Source organism: Ambystoma mexicanum, chromosome 4p, assembly GCF_040938575.1.
Source record: "Ambystoma mexicanum isolate Mex_15411 chromosome 4p, UKY_AmexF1_1, whole genome shotgun sequence".
Classification (NCBI taxonomy): Eukaryota; Metazoa; Chordata; class Amphibia; order Caudata; family Ambystomatidae; genus Ambystoma; species Ambystoma mexicanum.
In genome coordinates this window covers 1,219,018,087-1,219,036,539 of record NC_090927.1, presented here as the reverse complement: position 1 = coordinate 1,219,036,539, position 18,453 = coordinate 1,219,018,087, and positions in this window count along the sequence as shown.

Below are 18,453 nucleotides of genomic sequence, written 5' to 3'. Positions count from 1 at the left end.
TTATTACAACGAGCCAGACTGCACTCAGGCATTAATCCAGTGCATGCTGTATCACCATATTTTATGACCTTTTGCTCAGCACCATACTCTTTATTACAACGAGCCAGACTGCACTCAGGCATTAATCCAGTGCATGCTGTATCACCTTCAGATACTTTGCTTATGCATTATATTTTTGCATCTGTTCACCAGTGTGTGTTATCACCTATCGGGTAGACACAAGGCAGATATAAGTGCATAGTTTTTCTTTGTACAGCATAGAATTGCACAGCACTTTGCACTTTATTAAATTTGTGACTCACAGTGCACAGGTTGAAAATAGTAGGCAGTAGTCAATAATCTGGGCACTGTGCTTCTTTACACAGCAGATATTTGCACAACACTTTGCACTATAAGAAACCTGTAATCTGCAGCTCCTTGGTCCAAAAGCCATTGGCAACCCACATAGTAGGTGTGATTTCTTGAGCATATACTTGATATATATATGCACAACACTTAGCACTTTATACATCTGTGACATGCATGCAGTAATAAACAGTGTACTCTAATTACATTGAGGCATCTCCACTCGATCATGCACCATATGGGATAGCATAACATGGCCACCACATAGCAGGCATCATAGTTAGGAAGTACCACCTCTATTTCTAGCAGATTGTCTGGCACTCATGATGTTAACTAAACACAGATATAGGACATTCGGTAGTGGAGACTTATGCACACCTATTTCCTTCCTTCTTTGTACTTTGCCTCCATTGTTTCATGTGCACAGTATTATGCTTGTGGCCATACAGGCAAATCATGTGACCAAACAACTAGAAGTTGCGAAACACGTCATTTTTGCAGCTGCCACCATCTGTTATCTTCAGGAGCAGCTTTGATATTTTAAATACTTATTTTTGGAATGAAAACAGATTTGTAAACTCCTCATTGTGGATGCTAGTGTTTTCCGAAATTGAGGATCATTTGTTGTTGCCGAAAGAATACCGACTGGGAGTACGACTCATCCCTGCCTGTGTGCACACACTGGCTCAAACTGGATGGAGATTATATATATGAAGGAGCAATGAACAACACAATCCTTATGAAGTGGAAAGCCAACCTAGAACAACTAATGCAATCAGAAGAAATTTCACATGAAATACTTACGCTCCGCCCTCAGCACGCAAAAAAGAAAATAATGGAAAACGACTGGATAAAAACACTTGAAGAAAAAAAAATATTCCCTTAATCTACAATGCGTGACAGACCTCAGATCCATCAACGAACTACCGGCATATTTGACCATCTTCCCTGATGCTAAAATTTGCGCAATATATCTGAGGCTCTGAATGAACTTAATTCCAACCCGCTACTACTTAGCCAAAACCAGACAAATCGCTCCATCAGACACGTTGTGGCGCGAGTTATAGTTGCTTAACTGACATAAAAGAAAGGAGCTAAAGAAGTGATGTCAACAGTGATGCCATCAATGACATGAGTGGTGGAATCTTTTATGTTCGGGGTGGTAGTGGTAGCAGCGGAGAGTGCTGATGGGAAAAATTGGTGATTAGCCTACCATAACTCCTGAATTTCAGGGGTTTTTAGATTTTACTTGTAATCATAACGTCCTTTTTACAAAGTTTTTGTACAGAATGGCATAGGTTTTTAATAGGGCAACTTAACCATAACGTCCCTTTAACAAGGTTTTTTTTGTAGTATATATACATATTCGGCTTCAGCTAATCATGTGGAATTCAATAAAACAACAGCCGGGTCCACATCATGTTGCACAAGCTTATGGCAATTTTCGGACATTTGTACAAAAGCATAATAGTTATGAACATGCAATTTACTCACCAAATACCTAACTTTACTCTCCACCTGCTTGGCAACTCTTACATTCAGGACATGTTCAAAGCAGCTAGGGACACATTTTAGCTAAGTCGCAGGTGGGTGAATTTTATTTCAACAAAATCACCTGGAATGTATCTTAAAAATGACACATAAATGAATGCAGTACAACTTGTGGTTGCTGAGAAAAAAACATAAATTATGATAGTCCTTTGAAAAAAATGGGAAATCTTCATGTTATACAAATTATTTCTCCTTTATTCCAGACATTTGCCTTCTGTTGTTTGAAATTGGGAGGCTGTCGGTCGTAAATACTTGGGAGGCATCGACTACACAGAGATCTCTCACTTCAGATAATGAGCTTGGTCAGCCTTGTGATGTCACGAGGCCCTGCTGACATCTGGCCTCCTATCCTGCTATATGAAGTGGACCATCATTTCTATTTGAAAACCTTCTATTCTCTTGTATTTTTTTCAGAGTTCGGCTTCTCTTGATTGCAGCTCTTCCAACGTTCCAGTCATGCACCGGCTAGGCCATTTGCCATTCTGTACAGAAATTAGACTTCAGAGACAACAGGTCTGGTGAAAGTTTTTTTTGCAACACCCTTAAGGGCAGGCAACACTTTATTGCAGTTGTAAATATCTTGCAATAGCTTGGATGAAAGAGCCAGGCTTGCAGTGGGGGAGTCCTTTGTGAAGTTAACAGCAAGCAAAATGGTGGGGTTCGGGCCTAAATTAAATGTACATGTGACCCATGGAAACAAAGTGGCCTTTTCCTTTAAATTATTTTTGTTTTTTTTGCATGTGAATCATAATATACATTACATCTTGTCAACACACACTATGTCTTTTCCCTGACATCTTTAGGTTAGCAGGGGAAACATGTTCTCATGTCTTGTTTTAAAACTGCAAATGCACATGCAAAGCCATTTTAGTGTCAGTGTTTGAAAATCCTGCTTTACATGTGAAAGGGGCCTTTGAATTTCTTCTGCCACTGTGAATTAAAAGGCTGCTTTTCCATTTGTAATGACAGATGGGCCTTTTTCACATAGCACTTCCCTTGGTTACTTGCAGAAACCCCTACAGTCTGCCCTAATAGGCCCATTTTCAGTGTGAAGTTTTTTTAAGGAAGGCTGGCAAGTAATTTTTCTAGTGGGCCTTTCAGTTCAGTTTGTTGGTGCCTTTTATTAAATCCCACCATGCAAAGTTTTAATAGGAGCCTTCGTTACTAGTCCTTTACACTATTGCAATCCCCCAGCTGCAACACCTTGTTACATGTTGCACTATGCTTTTGCTCAGTTTTTGGCTGAGAGGGGCAGGAACTTGGTGGGAATGACCGTAGGAATTGGCATGGCCATGGGAAGTCAATGGGTGGGCAAATAACCAAACTACACCTACAAATTCTGTGTCCCTCATTTGCCATTTATCCATATCTGTACTCTAATGCAGTAGTTTCGCCTAAACAAAAAATTATGCATAATATAGTGTGGTCTCTCTAAGAGGAGGAGGGGCTTGCATAGTTTTCACACTCCTTGAGCAGAAAAAAAACAGGGAATAAAATAAATCATCCCAACTTTAGTCTTCTACTTTTGCCTTTCTCCAGTTACTTTCCTAATGCCATGAGCCATTGCTGGTATCGCTCCTGAACTATGTAGACCTTACATATTTGGTTCAGTAAACATAGATATGAGGAAAGCATAAGGGCATATGCACGTATTTAATTTGGTTGATCTGTACATCTGACTTTTCTTAATGTCATAATATCAATCCTTTGCTCTAAGAGCCTGAATTAGTTTTTTCAATAGCTTTTGTTAATGGAAATATGGCTGCTGTATTTTCCTATACCCTATAAAAAATATAAATTCTGCTGTATAAAAAACTATAATTGATTTGATTTTCTTATTGTAACAAACGAGCCATTTCAAAAGATTATCACCTACTTATTATTTTAATGATACCGTCTGACATCTAGCTCTGTATTTCCAAACTCCTATTTTTGAAACTCCTGTACGTTTTACTGAATGCGCAAGTCCCGCAGATGACATAACACATGTGCAAATAACGACAAATGTGCCACCACATTTAATTTTCAGGAAAGCCTTTTTGTAAAGAATTGTTCCGGCACTGAAACCTACCAACAAAGAGTAGAAAATTAAGGTCTCAAAACCTTGAGATGAATGTGAATTGTACATTTAGGAAGCCATTTACAAAACAGCACTATATCATATACACCAAACCTCAGAAAATATACGAAAATGTGTTATCAAAAGGAATGCATCCATATTTTTGTCACTCTATGGTTACAAGAAACAAATGTATTGACTCTGGTGGATACGGTGGAGACCCTAGTGCACTTATGGCCCAATCAGAGTCCAATGTCATTCAGAGAATACAGGTGCAGAACCATATCAGAAGCACCACCCAGAGGGAAGAGGCAGAACCCTATAAAACCCTTGCAGTCCAATTTGGGAGTGTAGATTGCAGGAGTTTGGAGAATACTAGAGTGTGATGAAAAGAAGACTGTATCCAAATAAGACGGGAGCAGTGGAGTGCAGGAAGAGATGATGAGAGCTAGGGAGGTCAAGGAGGTGGTGGTAAGATCAGGGATTGAGAGCAAGCAGAAAGTGGTGTTGGGAGACAAGGATGAGAAGGATGCGAGAGGCAGCAGGATCAAGGAAGAGGTTGTAAGGTCAGAGATTAAGGGGGATTAGCAGGAGGTGGTGGTGGGTGTAAATCTAGTAAGGAGGAGGTGGTAACATCAGTGGGCAAACAGAAGGAGGTGGCAGGAATTAAGGAGGTGTAGGAGAATGTGTTGAGAGTAGAGGAGGAGATCAGAGAGTAGGAGGTCATAACATCTGAAGGCACAAGTTTGCAGAAGGACATAGTGGGAGGGAAGGAGCTAAAGTTGGAAGAGGTAACCGCTGAGAAGGAGGTAAGGTAGGAGCGAGCACTGAGAGTTAGGAGAGTGATGTAAGGGATGAAGAGGGATAACATCAGGACCAAGACATGGAGAGATGGTGGTAAAATACTGTGCAGGAGGAGGAGTATCACAGTTTCAAGTGGTGGTACTTAGGGCAATATAAAGGAAGATGTGGACGAACATCTTAAGGAGAGGTTAGGGACCTGGAAGACATTTTTGAAAACACTATAGTTAGTTTAGTACCATCTTATGTAAGCACTGATTTGCAGGCCAGATGCTGAGGGATGAATATGACAGCAGAAAGGTGGACCCAGAAAGAGGAAGATTACTTGTATGACTCTGGGAAACAAAAGTAAAGTGGAGATGGAATCAGCTACGAGGTGAAAGAACAGATGAGAGTTGGGGGATTAGGCAGCCAGTGCGGGAAGGTTCTGGCAAGACAGGGCAGCACTAGGTAGGACCAGATGGTGGTAGGGGGTACGTGATGAAAGCAGGGAGGTTAAGGTTAATTCAGAGAGGTGCGAGGCGGGGAACAATGGGAATGATCAGCCAGATCTAGGGAGCCCTCACTAGTTCTCCATGCCAGCTACAACTACAGACCCATTAATTCTGAAAACTTGGTGCCGAAAGTAGTCATGGGGTATGGGAAGCCAGAAAGCCTGCAACTAGTTGCGAGTACAAAGAACGTTTTTGAAACCCCACAATCCTGCAATGCTGAAAGCGGGCAGGTGAAGCAACCAGCACTCTGGTAGGGGTTATGGGGGCTTGAAGGCCTAAATATCCACATCAGGTGGAACAGAAATTTCTGTGGGATTGACCATATCGATTGCTAATATTTCTTGTAAAGTGACCCCAGTTTTGCATAGTAAACGTAATGAAGTGAAAATATGTGGTATTGGCGCAATTCATGATATTAGGTGTCCCACAGGACATTGAAAGTGCTCATTGTAGTGGTCTGCAGAGGCAGATGCTCGCTGGCTTGCTAGCTGCTTGCTCCTCCAGATTTCCCCTTCAAAACCTTTGGCATGTTTCTTGGGCCACAACAGTCTCCTGAGGGAAATAGGCAACTCCAGGCAAACAAGACCAGGGGTGGGATGGTGAACATAAGTGGTCCGCCACACACTGCCACAGTTATCACTGAGCAAGTGGCAGATCCTGGCACGCAGAGTCTCCTCACTCTCATTCCATAACCTCCCACGTGTTCTCATAAAATACCCCCACCTCTTCCTTAGTGTTCCCCTGGTTTCTTCCATCGGGTACAGATTTTTAAAAAATTGACATTTGCCTTTAAGCAATAACTTTCATTGAGTGGTGCTGTGGATTTGAGAATACTGGGTCTGAGAAATTCTTTAGTGCTGCTGCGGGTTCAACCTTCTCTTCCAAAACATTTATTCTAGTATTACTTGCCAATGCTCTTGTAAGGGTGCATTTTCTTCTTAATATGCATCTCTTGCAACATTGAGCACCTTTTCTCATGGACAATGTTACGGGCTCTATGCTTCTTCGCAGGTGTTTCAGCCACTCTTCTCGTAAGATGCTTTCAGTTTTAATCGCCTCTTCTTGAGTGCTTTCCACAGGGATCTAAAAGATTATCAGATTTGAGAGCCTCCCGTCCTCTGCTTAGAACAGGTGTTCCAGTGCTTCTTAAGGACTACTGTCAGGTTTAAGCACCTCTCCAGTGCTCTTCACATTGGTCTCAACGTCTCGTACCATGCTCTACTGTCAGGTTCAAGTGTCTCTTATTCAGCACTCAACAAGGAGGTCTAAGCCTCTTCACAAGCACTCATACATGGGTAAAAGAACAGATTTTCAATTGATCTGCTCTGCCTTAGGTTTTCCAGAAAAACCTCACTATATCACTTCTTCCTTTCCCTCTCTTTTTCTTCCCGGGATGACTTCTCAATTCTCACTCAAACTGGTGTGGTTTAATGTTTTATACAATTCAGCAGACTTGGAAAACTGATTGGAGAAGACCACTGTTCCCAACTCTAGTTGAAGCTGATGTATTCATTTAATCTTTAGTTCCTCTCCTTCATGAAATGTTACAGACAGCACACCTGGTCGAAGAGTTAGGTGGGACCTTTGGTGCAGTGAAGGCTTTTCCTTTACTTTGTCTTGCTTCGTCAGCTCATTAATCTCTTCACATGGATGGCCCTAATGTTTCCACATGCTCACAGCCTCCACAGTATTCCTTTCTGCTGCCATTTGGCAGCAGGGATGACACTCGCGGGTTAGTCGTTAAGCGGCTCCAAGTAAGACGATCAGACTCTACCCATTTTCATAAAAACCAGAGTAAGAGCTTCATGTGATGGCATTTCAAAGTGCAAATCTCACTTTTAATCACTGTACCACCCTTCGCTGTTCAGAAAAGGATTTTATTTTCTGGGTAGTTGCACCAGGTAAGTGGCATATAAAAAGATGAACTAAAAAAAGTCCATTCATGTCACAGTGAACAAGGGTTTATCAGGGAACAGCCAGTCTGCACGAGATTTAAGGATGTCAGAGGGAGATTAAGTGTCAATGACTTGAGAGCTCAGTGAAAGACAAGATTACACTGTTTTTAAATTTGGTAAGATCATTAAGAATTCTAAAAATATCTTTGACCATGTTGGTTACCCTATAGATCTCAACGTTTGGGTAAATTTGTTCATCATGAAGGTAGCTTATCTACTGCTGCCTTTTGGTTTTGAATTTTAAATGTGCGTGAAATATCATTGACTATTGCCGTTTTAACTTTTAGAAAGTTGATTTTAGGCAATGTATAATGTGAGCGTTTTTATGTTAGATGAGTCTTAGATACGTATATGTGAAAAGCTTGTTGTAACCTTTTGCATACAATAAATTAAATAATGTATTCATCCTTGCATGCCTCTGAGATTGCCAGGAAATTGATCTTGATGGAGAGTGACAGTCGTCTACTGTTGCATTCTGGATGCTGAAGTTTACCAATTGTGTGTCATCAGCATATAGCTGGAACGTCACACCAAAATGTTTGGCGTTCTTCACCAGAGCACACATGGTAAGTAGAGGGGGTAATAAGGAACTTAGAGGGACACTGCAGGTGAAAGTGTACTTGAGTGATGCAAACTGACTACTTACTTGTAGGAAGTGGTTCCTGAGAACTGCTTGAAGCCATGTCAGAGCTGTGCTGGTTATAGTGAAGGAGTCTACAATGGAGCATCATTGTCAACTGTGTCAAAGCTTTCTGGCAGATGTAGCATAATGAGGATGCTACATTAGCCACCCCTATTATAATAAAGTTAATTTCTTTCCCAGCTACTCTGAAAACCTGTCATAAGGCATCTAATTCTTGTTGTCACCAAAATGCGTATCAACCAATTGTTTTGTCAATAATAAACGCTCAAAATCACCAAAATATATGATCAAAGGACTGAACTCTTACTAGACTGCACAAATGTCTCTAATTGGGCTAACAAACCCAGCCAGCACCCACAACCAACAAAGGTTTGTCACCCCACCAAGCACTACCGACATTAGCTTGGTGAAGACCCTCGGGGCGGAGGTCAGCCCAAATGGCAGAACTCAAAATTGATAATGAGAGCCGCCAATTGCGAACCTCAGGTATTTCCTGTGTTTGAGATGGATTGGCACATGGAAATAAGCATCTTGAAGGTCCAGAGGTACCAGTGTCATGCCCCCATACACATCCACAAGCCCTCCTATTGCATCCCGTAATTCAACCATTATACGGCAGAATCATAGTACACAACAAGACACCACACGCACCAATGCACATTCTCGCCTTCAGGTTTGCCGACAAGGGGCTGGCCGAACTCTGCGACGCTGGTTTATGCCTCGCTCTCCTTTCCTGCATTGGCGGTTGCCGTGGAGACGCGCCATGAGCATTCCGCGTCTCCGCTGCCGACGCTTGGACGTTCTTCCTCCACGCGTCCAATCGCGTGTACGCCAATCACGTGTGTGAGTCACGTGATCACTGGAGCAAGCGTTCAAAAGTGACGCGCGAACTTCCATCCACGCTTCACAGCTGATCTTGGTTGGACTACGGACGCTGCTGTCCTTGATCTTGGATTTTTCCTTTGGATTCCGAACCGCTTCCTCTCTTGTACCTCGCCTGGATTTGACCTCGGCTACTCCCACGGACTGCCTCTTGGATTTCCCTTGTTTGGTACTTTGTCTTGAACCGCTCCCCCTGGACCCGACCTTGGCTTTTCTCCTGGACTGCAATTGGATTATCCTTTGGTTTGAACTCAGCTCTCTGCATCACGTGCCATCTAGTTTGGCTCACAGTACCAGGTTCCGTATCAGGTGGTGATTTCATCCTACAAGTGCTTTGCCAGGCTGCAACCTTGTCGTCAACCCTGCCGGCCCCTCAGACAGACACCCTACATCACATTCCAGACAACCACTCAGGGTAAGCTCCTTATAGGTAAACATTTAGGATTGTGCACAGGGTGTAATTGTTATCTAACCCGCGTGTTTGCATTACAGTGGTCAGGGGAAACATCTTCCGGCATTCCTGGTTCCGGCTGACGACATTCACCACCTGTGGCCTCAAGGGCTGCTCGGACAGTATATTGACTGTTTGTTCGAGTGGAACTTGGGGACAGAGGTATCATCGCCTACACGACCATCAAGTCTTGACAACCAGCCAGTCCTGGAGCTGGAGGGCCTGAAGGATCGGAGAAAGAGTTACCATCTTGAACTTGTCCTTCCTGAGGAACTTGTTCACTTCTCGGAAGTCCAAGATCGGTCTCAGTCCTCCGTCCTTCTTCGGTATTAGGAAGTAGAGGGAGTACCAGCCCTTGTTTCTCTCCGCTACAGGTACCAGTTCTATGGCACCTTTCTCCAGCAGGTCTACAATTTCCTGCAAGAGGAGCGGATCTGGAACTTTCTGAGAGCTGTTCGCCGGTGGATGACTGAGGAATGCGTAGAAAAGGCAGGCAGTAACCTTGGGCAACTGTCTCCAATGCCCAAGCATCTGACGTAATAGCTTGCCATTCCGTCAGATGTTGAGTTAGCCTGCCCCCTACTGGTGTCTTTTGAGGAGAGTCCTCAGAGTGATTTAGATGCAGCTGATGCAGCTACCGAGGGTAAAGAGGTACCTGCTGCTGCTGCTGCGGCTTTTGTATTTTTACTCCATCCACCTCGGGTGAATCTTTTTGACCTCTTTGAACCGACTGTCCTCTGCCTTTTCCGAATGGGGAATAAAAGCGAAAGGAAGAGGTTCCTGAGGGGCGATATGGCGTTTGACGGATTGCAGCACCCAGGGATTTTGCTGCTGCTTTGGATGTCTGTAACTTTTCTAGGCTGTCATCCGCCTTCTTACCAAACAAAGAAGAGCCATCAAAGGGCATATTTAAAAGTCTGGCTTGTACATCTGGAGCAAACCCAGACATTCGCAACCACGCAAATCTGCGGGTTGTAGTACTTGCCGCCATGGCCCTACTGATGCTGTTAGCAGAATCAATGCCAGTTTGAAGGGATTCGCACATTGCGTCTTTACCATCCTTGATGATGTTCAGAAACGCTTCCCTTTCTTCTCCCTCTGGGAGGCAATCAGCCGCTGATGAAGCACACTCCCAAAGTGTATGGCTGAACCTTGCGAGCGTACAAGTAGCGTTAATAGATTTCAACGCCATGCTACATGCAGAAAAAACATTCTTAGCCATAGAGTCGTATCTTTTGTCATCCCTGTCCTGTGGAACAGTAGGGTATGCTGACCTACTGCCTGATGCAGTTGCTGCTTGAACAACCAGACTCTCTGGAGTTGGATGTTTAGACAAAAATTCAGGGTCAGTTGTAGATACCCTATATTTGGCTGATAACTTTTTGTTAACCGCCGGGATAACCTCAGGGGTTTCCCAGTTAGCCAATATTTTTCTTTGTAATGCAGCGTGAAATGGAACCACAGGATCCTCCTGTGGGCCTTTAACTAAAATGTCTGTAAGGTCATCCTGTTGGAATGCAGGTGAAGGTGTAGACCAACCCATGAATTCTATTATTCTTGCCATTAAAATTCTGTAAGGGGTCTCAGCATGTTCCCCTGGGTCTGGTTTGGCACATTCTATTTCCGGGGAAGTATCTAACCCACTTGCCTCATGTAAGGATTCGCGAAGGTCCTTCAAACTATTTTCCTCAGAGGTAAATTCCTCTGGTTCTGATGTTGCAGATCTCTGCAACCCAAAGTGTCTTTCTTGATCCGAATCCTCCCCTTCCTCATAAATTGAAGACAAAGGTCTGAAATGATCAGACCTTAGAAATGGCTTAAATCCCATTTCCAGAGCAGAAGGGGCTAAATTTGTCATAATTGGTTGGGAAAACGTCAACGTCGTTGACGCGGACGTTAAAGGCTTCGAAAACACTGAAAAAGGCGTTGAGAAGATTGGAAGTGGCCTCGAAGAACTCGAGAGGATCGGGATCCTACTCGAGGTTGTTGATGACCTCGAAGTCATGTTAGAGGCTCTGGGTATGACCACTGGCTGTGAGGTAGTGACGGCTGTGGGTTTGCTCTTTTTCGGCGTCGGCGTCGAAGACGGCATTGATTCGATCGACCTATGCTTCGATGAGCCCTTTGACAATGGCGTCGATGACGCAGATTTATGCGTCGAAGGGACCTTCGACGATGGCGTCGATGGCACAGTGCCTTTGCTCGAGGGTTTGTGACGCTCTCGAGTAGTTTCTTTCGCCGGGTGCAACGACTCACGGCGTTTAGATTTCTCAGGTCTTTCACCCAGGGTATCACCCTCCGCTGTCTTCGAGGGGGTTGAGGCCACTTTCTCGAAGATGCTAAGCATCCTTTTACGGAATTCCTCCCACTCAGACTGAGAGCTATGTTTTGTGGGACAGGTGACTCTTTCCGGAGAAGCAGAAGAAGAAGACGAGGACGGGGATCTTCGACGTCTGTTACTTGAATGCTTGGATCTCGAAGAGTGGTCGGAACTGCTTCGAGACCTAGACCGAGATTGTTTCCTGTGTCGGCGAGGAGACGAATGTTTTAACTGTCTTACCTCTCCCAAGCTTCCCCTTACGCTCCTTCAAGGCTTTCGCCGTCATGGACATGCAGTCCTCACACTCCGAACATTGGTGCTCCGATCCCAGGCACCACAAACAGATCCTGTGAGGATCTGTCGACGACATTTTCTTTCCACAGTCTCGACATTTTTTTAAGCCGAACCGTGGAGTCGTCGGTTCGGATGAGGAAGCCATCGAGTAAGAGTTGGTATTCTCAAGGAATAATGAAGAATATATTCTCTGACTAACAAACTGAGCAACGCGATTCCGAGGCCCAGGAAGCGCAGAAAAACGGAACTGAGCAACGGACGCTGCGCGAGTCTATTTATACGCATGATGACGTCGGAGCCGATACGGAGGCTGTCGAGGGACATCGACGCGCATCGCCCTCTACTGAAAAAAACATTCCGAGGCCAGCAAGCTGGAGATGATTTATCAAGATAAGGAATACGTCGGAGGACACAATCCCTTCGAAATACGGTTATCAAGAATGCTCGTTGGAGAAAACGTGTACATCTGCACAGGTTCAGTGATCCGTAGACCAGGCGTGGAAAGCAGCTCCTCCATGCTGGGCATTACCCTGTGGCAAGGAGCTACCCCATTCTGCTAGGATCTAAGGAATAAGTTACTTACCTGTAACTCCGGTTCTCCAGCATTGGTATCTAGCTAAGTTGCACACACTTGAACAGTTTGCCATGCACACTGAAATATGCAATAGTGTACGGATGAGTAGACGTATATTTGAGTATTTATTTTGAAAAGTATGCCACCATACGCGCTGAGTGGGGCTCCACTTAGGGCCCCCAGTGTTTAAATAAATATAGCCCACGCATACCAGTGGGCTGATGTACAGTACCAGATGGCCACCATGGAAAGAGCAGCTACTTGATGAGCGAGCTGGGTGACGAGTGAGGTTTCCATGGCGACCAGACATATGCATGGATCGCTACTCCTTTCGGTTGAATGCGGCGCCGGCAGCTGGACTACTGATCTAACTGAGTTACCTACTGGATGGGGTTCCTTCGCGCATATATAGGCCCAGATTTCTTAAAATAACCACTGACTAGGCAGCGGGTGCATGATCACTGGGTTATGATCCTGGGTGCGTGGAACTGCGATATATGTACGCGTATTCTGTTCCGCACGACTACACTCTCTACTTACAGTGTGCCCTCACCTCGGGCTGCTCTGGTGCCAGTCATCTATCGGCCGCAGCACAGGGGGACACTACGCTTAATTCACTACATGCTGCAGGGTGTTTGCACTCTGGGTTGTTTGCTTTCCGCATGTGCTGCACCAGCACTCACCCGTCGGCCCCACTTTAGGGTTACTCCACACTTGTTGCACCCTTTAAGGCACTCTATGCTATAATTAATGTCACCACTATTTGACTGAGAATACATCCCTTAGTGACCTTCTTGCTAGGGTCTTGGGCACCTTTCTCATGCCTCCATCCACCCTTTTCTTATTACAGGGAGCAGTCACCTGAATATTAGTAGCCAGTCGTAGGTCCTTACTTCTGTCCGGATAATTGCGGCTCCGTTACCACTTATTAATATTCTTTTACAGGCACTGTGTCCCTTGGGATGTGTTTTTTTTTAATAGATCCACATATCACCCCACAGGAACCAGTTAATCATGCACCTTGCAATCCCTTCCTATGCCTTTTGCACCTCCAGTATGCACCATTGAGAATTGAAACTGTCCTATGTGTGTTGCAGATAACTTACACTGACCTCCCAAATTCTTCCGTCACGTGCATGAATGTACAGTGCACAGTAAGTTGCCCTTTCTGTTTTTTCTTGAAGAAACCTATAAGCATTATCGCTTTTTTAAATATATATCCCGGATACAGACCCCATCTATTCACAAGTTATCATCTGTCCTTCCTTTTAGATTCGGGTTACAGATACCCCATTGAATGCAACATCATTATCACATGTCCTTATTAAGGCCGTAGTACCTAGATCACTCTCCATCTGCTATATAGGTCAAAACACAATTGTGTCGACAACCCAATAATACTGCATTGTCTAACCAACAAATTGTATAACCAGCTGATTGATACAGCCGTCAGATTTATATACAACCCCAAGATAATGTAAAGGGGTTGTTTATTTATAGGAGTCACTTTTGGTAGATTTTTCGATATTGTTTGTATACATGTAATGTACATTGTATGCACTCTTTGGATGTACTGTATTGCTTTTTAGTTTTATACCATCGCATTTACTTGTATTCATATGGTAATGGAATAGAAACGTGGGTCACAATACCCTGCCATGTCCAAAACGATCTCACCTCAGAAACTTGGATTGGCGCAGAAAAGTCAGTGATGGTGTGAACCTTCTCAGGGCCAGGGCGTATATCTAGATCTGAAAAGATACGTCTGTAAAACCAGAGGTCCCATTTGCTGACGCCACATTTGTCAAAGTTAAAGGTTAGACCTACTTTCTGAAGCACTGTGCACACAGCCATCAATGTCTGATCATGTTCTTCCTGCCATAAAAAAAGATGTCATCACTATAAATGAATGCCAACTACATCTGTAGAAGAACATGCCTGATGGTCTTGTGAAATATTTCAGCCGCAGAGGAAATACCAAAATGAAGGCACTTATAGCAAAACAGTCCATCACGTGTGGAGAATGTAGTTATGGTCTTCAATGTTAGGTACAACTCTAGCTGATGATATCCCTGATTTAAGTCAAGTCTTGAGAGTCTCATGGCCCTATTCAGCTGGACAATCATGTCTTCTATGTGTGCATTTCACATTGTATAGCATTGTTGGCAACCCTCATGTCGATGTAGGGGCTAATCCGCTTCCCTTCCTTGGGCTACATTACCAGGGAAGAAATCCAGTGTGCAGGACACTCAGCCTTCGCAATTATATAATTTCCCAGCAATTGACGAAGCCCTTGCGACACAGCCTGTTGGAGAGGGAATCCTGTCCTCCTAGGGTGTCGAGGGACTGGCCATACGGATTTGTCAATGTGGAGCTTCACAATGGTTCCCTTCATTTTTATAGTCTAAGAAACAAGTTTGGGAATGCCTCACAGATTGATTGTTTTTGAAATCGGGCGATTGCCATTCTGGATATCACCTGAACATCTCCTGTTGGCCTTGTGATGGATTGTACTATGTCAGATTTTTGATAGTGGACATCTATGAGACCCAGTTCTTTGGCTGTCCTGTAGCTGAGTAAACATCTTCCACTCATCGGGCTTCTCAGCACAGGGATGATGGTGACAGTTGACTGCCTTCTGTGTAGAACTGTGCGTTGAAACTGTCTGATAGACGGTAGTGGTGTATTGGCACCCCATTGCAATATTCAAACCGCAGACCTGGATAAAACCATTCTATCTGCCATAACTGTGGCTCCAGTATCAATGAGAAATCAGTGGACGATGACTCCATGTCAATTGTGACCCTCAGTGCTTCTTCGGCTTCTGGATCTTCATGAATCAAGTTGACATATTCATCAGTGTACTCCGGGTACAAGTCATGACGCACGTCTGTATATTGCGGATATGACACATGTGGCTCATCATAGTGATCACTGTATCCCAGGAATGGGACGTACGGCCCATCACACTGATCTTTGTCATAATTCAAGATCTCTTCCATCACCTGTACAAACCTGTGCAGACCTTACGATGTCGGGTGCTTTGGGGTGTCTTAGTCGGGGTCTCCACATAGACATGTATGACGATCCCATGACAGGGAACAGCCTGCCTTTTCCTGCAGACAGCCTGGAAATGACCTTCTATGCCGCATTTGGCACACAGTTGGTTGATCGCTGGTCAGAACCCCATGTGCGGAAATGCAAACTCACATCTATGACACATTCTCGTTGATCTAGTGGAAGGCCGGGTTTGCGTACTGTATGGACAGTTGGGCACTCTCAGTGTGGTTAGGGCACCGTTGGAGGCTTGTCAGGAACACTGGAAGATAGGAATGCCGCCACTGTGTCTTGCTTCTCTGGCTTTTTCGGGGATTCCATGGAGGCAGCCTGTACGGCTATTCTTTTGAATACTCGTGCTAGCTCGATAATGTCATTCAGGGGTATGGGCCTTTTTAGGAGTTGCTTCCAGAAGGTAGACTAGGTACATTCTTCTATTATGCTAAAGGGGGATGGCATTTTTTGTCAACGTCTTGTGACAAATTCGACAATGGTTTCATGTGCAAGTTGGGAGTAGTGATTGAATATGTACCTCTAATAGTCTCTATTTGATTGCATTATCAGTTTCTTTTTGACTACTTCGATGAGTGTCTCACAGAACATCCTTTAATCCTCTGGATTGTTTTTATAATTGCTTTAACCTCCTTCCTTGCTAGGTTTGTAAATATTCCAGTGATGGCTGGCGTTTTGTGATCACCCATAGCCCTGATAAAATCTGTGAACCTACTTCCCCCACCATGGCGCTTTATCCTGTTGTGGCTGTAGCTGGAAAGGCAGGGCTTCCTAAGGAATGCAGCCTTTGTGCTCGAGGTCAGAGGTACCTGGGGGTCCGGCGTCAATAGCTTCCATGGTGAAACCCAGTCAGGTGAACAGTGTTAGTCGCCTTCACAGGCTGGAGATGCCAGGTGTTTCCTAATGCAAACTTGCCTGAAGCACGTAGTATTTGGAAGAGGTAGTAGGAGTGGCAGGGCCAATATTGGAAGAAATGCCAGGACTTGCCGGGCTGCCACAAACCACTAGCCAGGATGGATGTAAGGGTAGGACTTGCCACAATGCCAGTATTGATACAAGTCATTTATAATGCGCCAGTAGTGCTTCTAAGTGCGATGGTAGTGATGGCAGAACTTGCCACTCTGTCACAAGCAGGATATAGTCTCTAGCATAGAAGTATGAGGAACAGAACACCACGTATGGCAGGAGGTGCCTGGACTACAGGAAAAGTAAATGTTACAATGCTGTGTGGGGAGCCATCATAAAGGATGCTCTCTTCAACAACTAGGCGTTGCACGCTGCAGACACTTCTCCTTGGAGCCAAGCGGTGCTCCGTTGCAGAACAGTGGATGCTCCTTTCACGTGTCTCTGTGCACTGCACAGTCACAGTGGACAGTCGAATACACAGGATTCAGAGTGTTCCAAGATTCAGAATGTTCCAGTGCAGGTGGGCTATTACAGCTTGTCACCAAGTTGTAACCTTTAGATGGAATAACGAGATGCACCACGGAAATGAAGGACACATACAGATCTCTGTATTCCTCTCTACTCTCAGTTTCCCCAATTCCTCCGCTTCTGTATACCTTTTCTCCTTTGTCCCTCTAACTAAATGATTCTTCCCTGGTACACTGGCTCCAGTTTTTAAAGGGCTGGTGTGCCACCTCACAAAATCCCCCCTGCTAGCATGTATGTCAGTATTGGAGGAGGGGGAATGCAGCTGCAAGGTGAATTTCATTCTGTTTGGGGGTGGGCAGATGGTACCTGTGTCACTGGATGAGGGACTACGGATTAACACATAAGAAGCAGGGAATTCCCTACTCTACTTTTCAAGCTTCACCAGGCGGGACTGCGGAACAAAAAAGACGATCAGGACCTTACACTCACTAAATTCTTGGCATCTCAGTAGAGAATGGCAGTGAAGTTTTAACTACGGTTAGCTGTATTTATTGTGCTTGGGCACTCGCCTGCTGGCCTTGGACTGAGACCAACAAAGTTTCTTCCCAAACATACTGAATTCCGCTGCTCCGTACAGGTCCCTCACAGACCAAGAGCCAAGACGCGCATCAAAGGAGCAAATAGTTCTATTTTAAAGCACTTTGTGTCAATTTGTTGCTCAAAACATAACGGGAACAATTTTAGGGAAAGAAATGGAAAAGGGGTTGGAGAGGGATCACGCACAAATAATTTTACCTAAAAAGGGGAAGTGGTGCCTTTGAATTCCGTAACATGATGCGTGTTTGCAGTTTCCACATGTGCAGAATAGTGCACGGATTGACAAATGCCCCGAAGTACTCAATGCAGTTTATATTACACTAATATGCTTTTATACGGCACTAAATCACCACCATAGTAGCTTCTGAGAGCCTAGGCTTCTCTGGAGTTTAGGATTTTGCTCTCCCCTAAGGTATCTAGACCTTACAGAGGATAAGAGAGCAGGCAAGGGGAAGCTTAGCAAATCGGAAAGTGGGAGACATGCTACAAATAGGAAACGTAGCAGGGGAAGGATGTGTTTTGGTAGCATGGGTGCATGTCAGTTCCATTAGATGTCCATAATTCAGATTTTCAACACATTTATTTAAGGAAAATCAGAATTCTATGACAAGACCCAGAGGCTCGGATTATGCTGGTTTAAAGCTTACTTACCACCAATGTGGTTAGCTTTTTGACTGGTTTGAAATAAAAAGTTTTGTATGTGGACTCATTTGTCCAATCTGCTGCCTTCAATATATCCTCCAGTCGTGCTCCTACACTAAAAGCTCATCATACCATACCTCTTCTCGCTGAGTGTACGCCAAAGTGTGAAATGTCAATCCCTGCTTGGCTCATCACCTATCTCATCCATCTTGCTAAAGTGGCTGGTGTTACTGCCCCAAAAGGTCTCCTCAACGTAATGAGTAACTGGGATATCCCTGCGGGTCTTTGTTTAATTTATGTACTCCTGTAAGCAGTGTATTGTCCAGTGAATGATGCATAATCTATAGTGCTCAGATTCGTTTTAGTTTGTCTATCGTCTAGATCTATAGAATGGAACGCCTG